This window comes from Spea bombifrons, chromosome 2, assembly GCF_027358695.1.
Source record: "Spea bombifrons isolate aSpeBom1 chromosome 2, aSpeBom1.2.pri, whole genome shotgun sequence".
Taxonomy (NCBI): domain Eukaryota; kingdom Metazoa; phylum Chordata; class Amphibia; order Anura; family Pelobatidae; genus Spea; species Spea bombifrons.
Window position 1 is genome coordinate 141317289 of NC_071088.1, and position 9201 is coordinate 141326489.

Sequence of the window (9201 nt, forward strand, 5' to 3'; positions counted from 1 at the left end):
AGTTTCTCTCTGCCCCGGGATGGGGTGATAGGAGTTTCTCTCTGCCCTGGGATGGGGTGATAGGAGTTTCTCTCTGCCCCGGGATGGGGTGATAGGAGTTTCTCTCTGCCCCGGGATGGGGTGATAGGAGTTTTTCTCTGCTCTGGGATGAGGTGATAGGAGTTTCTCTCTGCCCCGGGATGGGGTGATAGGAGTTTCTCTCTGCCCCGGGATGGGGTGATAGGAGTTTTTCTCTGCTCTGGGATGGGGTGATAGGAGTTTCTCTCTGCCCCGGGATGGGGTGATAGGAGTTTTTCTCTGCTCCGGGATGGGGTGATAGGAGTTTCTCTGTGCCCCGGTATGGGGTGATAGGAGTTTCTCTCTGCCCCGGAATGGGATGATAGGAGTTTTTCTCTGCCCTGGGATGGGGTTATAGGCGTTTTTCTCTGCCCCGGGATGGGGTGATATGAGTCTCTCTCTGCCCTGGGATGGGGTGATAGGAGTGAACGTGCTTTGTATTGTGTTGGTGGTTATTTATTGTGAACTTTGTGGATATGAAGTTGGGTCTCCTTTGGAGTGAAGCAGGCCAGACCTGGAGGGGTTAATGGTGTTGATATTCACTTATGGTGGAATCCACGAGGTGGCGCAGGCGCTGTGTTACACTAAATGACCACAGAAAATACAAAACTGTGTAATAAAAAAATGAAGCCAGATATTACCAAATATTGTTTAAATTAGATGGAAGAGTGGCCTAATCACACTGATTCTGCAGGAACGCGTACGGATGTGGCAGGAGGAAGGATCCGCAGGGGCGTACCTAGAGTATTTGGCACCTGGGGGGATCCTGCATGTGGCCCCCCCACACGCACAAAAATGAATGATGGCAAGAATATTTATTTCACAAATTTGCAATCTGAATGTCAACTGGGAAAATTATTAACTTATAAATGCTTACTAATGCCAGAAGTCTGACCAAAAAAAAAGGCCAACTGGAGTTAATAATGTCTGCAGAAAATGATGACATCGTGGGTATAACAGAGACATGGTTGGATGATAGCGATGACTGGGCGGTTAACATACAGGGTTATAGTCTATTCAGGAAGGATCGAAAAAAACGAAAAGGGGGAGGAGTTTGCCTTTATGTAAAGTCCAGCCTAAAGGCCACACTGCGGGAGAATATATGTGAGGGAAATGATAATGTGGAGTCATTATGGGTAGAAATATATGGAAAGAAAAATAAAAATACTGATCGGGGTTTGCTGTAATATAATTGAAGCAGCAGAAGATCAATTATTAAAGCAAATAAACAAGGCAGCAAATCACAATGAGGTCGTTACTATGGGGGACTTTAACTATCCCGACATAAACTGGGAAACCGAGACCTGTGAATCTCATAAAGGAAACCGCTTTCTGACTATAAGTAAAGATAATTATCTGTCCGAAACGGCACAGGACCCGACCAGAGGGGGCGCTCTACTGGACTTAATATTAACCAACAGACCTGACAGTAACTAATGTGCAGGTCAGAGGGCACCTAGGAAATAGTGATCACAATATAATACATTATAACATGTCATTCGATAAGGGAACTCTTAGAGGAGCCACAAGAACTATGAACTTTAGGAAGGCAAAGTTTGATCAACTAAGAGAAGCCCTTAACACTGTAAATTGGTCCTCAAAAACAAAAGCACAGACACTAAATGGGAGATTTTTAAAAATATCTTAAATTCTCACTGTGAAAAGTACATACCGTATGGGAATAAAAGAGTCAGGAACAAGAGAAAACCAATGTGGATAAATAAAAATGTAAAGGTGGCAATAAATGGCAAAAAGGCATTTATGCTACTAAAACAGGAAGGCAGTGAGGAAGCACTAAAAAGCTATCGGGAAAAAAATAAAATATGTAAAAATCAGATAAAAGCCGCAAAAGTGGAGACAGAAAGACTCATTGCCAAAGAGAGTAAAACAAACCCCAAAATGTTCTTTAACTATATAAATAGTAAAAAGGTTAAAAATGAAAGTGTTGGCCCCTTAAAAAGTAATGAGGGAGAAGTTATAGACGGGGATCAGGAAAAAGCGAATCTATTAAATATATTCTTCTCTGCTGTATTCACAGAGGAAAATGAAATGCCAGGTAATATACAGCAGGATGAGATAAATGCCCCAGTACAGGTCGCCTGTCTAACCCAGGAAGAAGTGCAGTGCCGCCTAAAAAAAATCAAAATAGACAAATCACCAGATGGCATTCACCCCGCGTTCTAAGGGAGTTAAGTAATGTAATAGACAGACCCCTATTTCTAATATTCAAGGACTCTATAGTGACCGGGTCTGTTCCCCAGGACTGGCGCATTGCAAATGTTGTGCCAATATTCAAAAAGGGGACAAAAAGTGACCCCGGGAGTTATAGGCCAGTTAGTTTAACCTCTGTTGTATGTAAACTGTTTGAGTCTTTCCTAAGAGATGCACTGGCGACTCTAGAAACAATATATAGGGGGGGCACACAAGATACCACAGTCAAACTGGGGGGGCATTAATAATTTCCACCATTAAATCATACCACTGAAAAAACACACACACATATATATATATATATATATATTGCCAAAAGTAATGTGCTATGGAATGATACTTTTGTTATTGGACAATACAATACTTGATCATTCAACATGGGAAGCCTGAAGCCACAATTTAGTAAGACTAATCCTTGAAATCCTTTAAACAACACAATACCTTAACTTTTGCACTAAATGATTTAAGGGCCTAATATTAGATCCTGCTGCTGATATATATATATATATATATATATTAGCCCCTGCTGCCCAAATATATTAATATTAGCCCCAGTTGCCGATATATATATTAATATTAGTCCCTGCTGCCGATATATATATAAATATTAGACCCTGCTGCTGATAGCAGGTATAGATCAACACATTAACACACAAACCCAGCTTTGCATGTATAGATCAATTGAAATTCACTTGTGATCTCAGCACTGAAGGTATATATCAAATAAACAGAATCAGACATACAAATTCTGTATTTGCAGGTATACAATAATAATATATGAAACGTAGCATCGCAGGTATAGATCAAATAAATACATGGAAACAGCATTGCAGGTATTAATCAACTGAACAAGACATACAAACCCTGTATTTGCAGGTATACATAAATAATGTATGGAAACATAGCATAGCAGATATGGATCTACAGAATAACACAGAAACCCAGCTTTGCAGGTATAGATCAATTGGAATTCACATAAAAACACGGCATTAATGGTATATTTAAAACCCCCTAAATTACAGGGATAGATCACAGGTTGCACACCCAGATAACACACATACGATTTGCCATCTTTGTCCCATATACACCCTGCCTGTGCCATCTTGGTCCCCAAGGCTCAAACATCCTGCTAGTGCCATCTTTGCCCTTCCACAATTATACATCTATGATACACACAATCACATTAACTCATGCTCTCCCTCATTCAGACAAATCATCCACATATTAACGCATGCTCTTCCTCATTCAGACAATTCATCCACATATTAACTCATGCTCTCCCTCATTCAGACGATTCATCCACATATTAACTCATGCTCTCCTTGATGGCTGATTTTAATAATATTTGCAGTTCATCAGGATTTCAAAAATTGCCTCCCTCTACCGTTGGCTAAATTTAACCCCATGATCAAAGGGATCATAGGATTAAAAATTAGTATCGGCCATTTTTAAAAAGGGAATGTGACTTTTTATAGCTATATGATCGCTGTGGTAACATTGGCTATCACAGTGATCATTTAGCTAGAATACTTAAACTTTTTTTTTTTTTTTTTTAAGTTAAACTACTTTGTTTAAATAATTTAATTTGGGGGTCTCTAGGCCATTTTGATCTTTTTTATCTGCCTTTAGAGACCCCCAAATCATTTTTTTACATTTTTATTTTTTTAACTTAATATTTTTTATTATTTTTTCACAATGTTTCACAATCATACCGTTGGAAAGGCGAGGCGATTACCTTTCCAATGGTATATGTTGGGGGTCTGTAGCTGCTTAGATGCCTGAGATACAGGCATCTAAGCAGCATGCCCCCATACCCATACAATTGTCAGTTGTTAATAAAGTTGCGCGGTGACGTCATCGCGTCATTGCGCGAGACGTCACCGGGCAGATCGGGTGGCTCTGGTGATGCCCTTCAGTTTGAGGGGCAGATCGCCGGGGTAGGTGGTGATGGAGGTCCACAGACCTCCATCAAGGTAAGGTAATGCTAGTGACGGCATGGTGCCGTCGTTAGCACCTGACTAGGACTGCTAGCGACAGCACCATGCCGTCGTTAGCAGTCAAGGGGTTACAAATTCGGCGGGGGGGCAACAGGGGGGGCAAGGAATAACCTAGGGGGGGCAATTGCCCCCCCTTGCCCCCCTGTAGCGACGCCACTGAAGAGATGCTATTTTGGAGAATCTCAATGAAAATAAATGTATGACTCCATATCAGCATTGGGTTTACAAGGGATCGGTCCGGTCAAACTAACCTGATCAGCTTTTATGAGGAGGTGAGCTCAAGACTGGATCGGGGTGAATCGCTGGATGCCGTATATCTTGATTTTTCCAAAGCGTTTGATACGGTGCCACATAAAAGGCTGGTACATAAAATGAGAATGCTTGGGCTGGGGCAGAATGTGTGTATGTGGGTAAGTAACTGGCTCAGTGATAGGAAACAGAGGGAGGTTATTAATGGTACATACTCTGAGTGGGTGACTGTTACTAGTGGGGCACGATTACAAATGGATCTGCATAGGTTGGAGGCTTGGGCTGGGATGTGGCAGATGAGGTTCAACACAGATAAATGTAAGGTTATGCACATGGGGAAGAAAAATCCAGGCTGGGAATATGTATTAAATGGGAAAACACTGGGGACGACTGACATGGAAAAGGACTTAGGAGTTTTAGTTAACAGTAAATTTACCTGTAGCGACCAGTGTCAGGCAGCTGCTGCTAAGGCAAATAAAATCATGGGGTGCATCAAAAGGGGCATAGATGCCCATGACAAGGAAATAATTCTACCATTGTACAAGTCACTAGTCAGACCACACATGGAATACTGTGTACAGTACTGGGCACCAGTGTATAAGAAAGATATAGTGGAGCTGGAGAGGGTTCAAAGACAGGGAATGGAGGGACTACAGTACTCAGAAAGATTATCAGAATTAGGGTTATTTAGTTTTGAAAAAAGACAGCTTAGGGGGGACTTAATAACTATGTATAAATATATAAGAGGGCAGTACAGAGATCACTCCCAGGACTGTATCTATAACAAGGGGACATCCTCTATGGCTGGAGGAAAGAAGGTTTCTACACCAGCACAGATGGGGGTTCTTTACAGTATGAACGGTGAGACTATGGAACTCTCTGCCAGAGGAGGTGGTAATGGTAAACTCAATAAAAGAGTTCAAAAGGAGCCTGGACGTGTTTCTTGAAAGCAATAATATTACAAGTTATGGATTTTTTTCAACCGTATGAACTATGTTACTATGTTACTATAAACAAATTCAATAAGTTTAAATAAATAACATTTACTGAACAGATATGGTGCAACATAACTCATTTCATATATACTGAGTCAGACATTGATTATGGTACAGCATAACTCCCATCACTATATACTGAGGCAGACATTGGCTGTAGTGCAGCATAACCCCTATCACTATAACAAAGCCAGACATTGACGTGGTAGGCCTCTGCCCCTAAAGCAGCCTGCCTGTGCCAACTCTGGCCCCCTAAACAGTCTGCCTGTCCCTACCCTAAAACAGCCACTCACTCACTTCATTCATTCACCTACTCACTCTCCCATGCTCCTTACCTCTCTTGCAGATTTCACTGGTCCAGCGGCCGGCCGACCATCATTGGGGCCCGCACAGACGTCTACACGGCCCAACGGCAGCCTAATGCAGACCCGCAGCTTACTGCTGTGGCACCCGCGCACTGTGCGAGGGGAAGCAAGAACCGGGGCGGGAAAAGAGTTTTCTCAATGTGTCCAATGTGTGCTTGGGGGAGAGAGGAAAGAGAGAAAGTGATAGAGGGTAAAAGAAAGAGAAGAGTGAATAGGAGAGAGACGGGGAGAGAGTCAGGAGGGAGAATGGGAGAGAGAGAGATGGGCAGAGAAAAAAGAGGGGACGAGAGAGAGACTTTTAAGTAAATAAAGGGGTTTGATAAATGACAAGAGGAAAATGTATTTCAAAGAAGGAGCAAAGTTACAACAAGAGACCGGAAACACTAGAGGGTCAAAGGCTGAGATGGAATGGAAGGAAGTTTTACTTTACTAAGAGAGTTGTAGATAAGTGGAACGGTCTCACAGCAGAAGTGGTAGAGGTAGTGAGGGAATGTAAACATGCATGAATCTCCTGAAGGCATATGAAGCTCCTGAATCTAAGACGAGACCAACAACTGATTGTGACAGAAGTACATTGCTGGGCCAGACACAGTCCCCCCCTCGAGAGTTGCAGTCTCGTGGGCACATTCAGCCTGGGCATTTGGGCCGTGGCTCCCCCTGTGGGGAAAGTGTGGGGGTCGCTTGTAAAAATGCAGGTTGAAATCTACAAAAGGCTACCTGCTCACACCATAGGAGGCCCCTTCCACAGTCATTGTTTCCCTGAACCTTAAGTTTGTTTTTAAATTGTTCTGGTTAAGTCTTAATCTTGCGTGATGTAATTCAATTATGTACTGATGTGATTGAGCCCTGACTGATTTTCCGGGCTAGGCTTAACCCCCTATTAACCCAATAATGACACCACACACCATTGAATACGGATAAGAAGAGGCCACAGGCAATTTTATTTATTAGAGTCATTGTCACGCCAAAACCTGAACCAATAAACATCGGACAACGACTCCAAACCACAAACATGTAAATATATACAATAACCACAAACATGTAAATATATACAATAAACACAATGAACACACCAAGCCTGCCAAGTAATCCGGGTACCATTACAGTGGCGGAAATCGTTGCCCGGGGGGTGGAATTTCTATCTTATACCGCTTGCTAATGGCGGCTGATCTTTCTTCACCGCCGACATTTTTGGGTTCCTGGGAGGAGGCCTTGGGTGAAACTTTGACCAACAGAGGGACAGAGTGTGTGAATTAGAGCATAAATGTTCTGTTGCCTCCAGGGTATAAGAAACGGCATACAAGCTGTTGACAATGTGGTACCCCAGTGTCTATTGGTAGGCTTTTCCCCGGAAGTGACCCTAACTGCTGGAGATGTGGTCCAGAACCTGGTCCCTATCTACATCTATGGTGGATTTGCAATAGACTCCACCCATTCTGGCTAGGAGTTTTTCGATGCATAAGGGAGGTGGTCGGTCAATCGCTCTTGCCTTCCCCGAGCCTTGGTCTTCTCCTTCACAATGGGTCCTCCCGGATCTCAGTAAAACATACGGTCACCTTCTCAATGCAGCCCGTTGTCTTATCCCGTTGTTCCCTGCGCCTTTGGATCACTCGATAAGAGTGATGGAGGAGATCATTCATATGTCTTCCGATAGGATGGAGAAATACACGGGTACCTGGGCGTGCTGGCTGTCCTTTCTATCGTCCGCTACACTACGGGATCTTCTCCCACAATCTTGAATATTTGCAATAGGCTAGGGCTCCGACTCGCTCTCCAACCACCTTCCACTAGCCCTCTCCTTTCTCTCACCTTACGTGTCCTCTTCTCTCTCCCCTCTTCTCCCCACTTTCCCCCTCCTCTTTCCCTCCCTCTTCTTCTCTCCCTCTCTTCTCCTTCTTTACCCTCAATTCTCTAATCTCCTCCCTACTCTCCCCCCTTCTTCTATCCCTCTCCCTCTTTACCCCCCTCAATTCTCTATCCCCTCTCCTCTCCCCCCTTTTGGTAATGGCTCATTGAGGCCTCATAACGGTAAGCAGAGTTTTGGTAATGGCTTCTGGAGGTCTGGTAACGGTAAGCAGAGTTTTGGTAATGGCTCTTGGAGGTCTGGTAACGGTAAGCAGAGTTTTGGTAATGGCTCTTGGAGGTCTGGTAACGGTAAGCAGAGTTTTAGTAATGGCTCCTTGAGGTCTGGTAACGGTAAGCAGAGTTTTAGTAATGGCTCCTTGAGGTCTGGTAACGGTAAGCAGAGTTTTGGTAATGGCTCCTGGAGGTCTGGCAACGGTAAAAAGAGTTTTGATAATGGCTCTTGGAGGTCTGGTAACGGTAAGCAGAGTTTTAGTAATGGCTCTTGGAGGTCTGGTAACGGTAAGCAGAGTTTTGGTAATGGCTCTTGGAGGTTTGATAACAGTAAGCAGAGTTTTTGTAATGGCTCCTGGAGGTCTGGTAACGGTAAGCAGAGTTTTGGTAATGGCTCCTGGAGGTCTGGTAACGATAATCAGAGTTTTAGTAATGGCTCTTGGAGGTCTGGTAACGGTAAGCAGAGTTTTGGTGATGGCTCTTGGAGGTCTGGTAACGGTAAGCAGAGTTTTGGTAATGGCTCTTGGAGGTCTGGTAACGGTAAGCAGAGTTTTGGTAATGGCTCTTGGAGGTCTGGTAACGGTAAGCAGAGTTTTGGTAATGGCTCTTGGATGTCTGGTAACGGTAAGCAGAGTTTTGGTAATGGCTCTTGGAGGTCTGGTAACGGTAAGCAGAGTTTTGGTAATGGCTCTTGGAGGTCTGGTAACGGTAAGCAGAGTTTTAGTAATGGCTCTTGGAGGTCTGGTAACGGTAAGCAGAGTTTTGGTAATGGCTCCTGGAGGTCTGGTAACGGTAAGCAGAGTTTTGGTAATGGCTCCTGGAGGTCTTGTAACGGTAAGCAGAGTTTTGGTAATGGCTCTTGGAGGACTGGTAACGGTAAGCAGAGTTTTGGTAATGGCTCTTGGAGGTCTGGTAACGGTAAGCAGAGTTTTGGTAATGGCTCTTGGAGGTCTGGTAACGGTAAGCAGAGTTTTGGTAATGGCTCTTGGAGGTTTGGTAACGGTAGCAGAGTTTTGGTAATGGCTCTTGGAGGTCTGGTAACGGTAAGCAGAGTTTTGGTAATGGCTCTTGGAGGTCTGGTAACAGTATCAGAGTTTTAGTAATGGCTCTTGGAGGTCTGGTAACGGTAAGCAGAGTTTTAGTAATGGCTCTTGGAGGTCTGGTAACGGTAAGCAGAGTTTTGGTGATGGTTCTTGGAGGTCTGGTAACGGTAAGCAGAGTTTTGGTAATGGCTCTTTTAGGTCTGGTAAC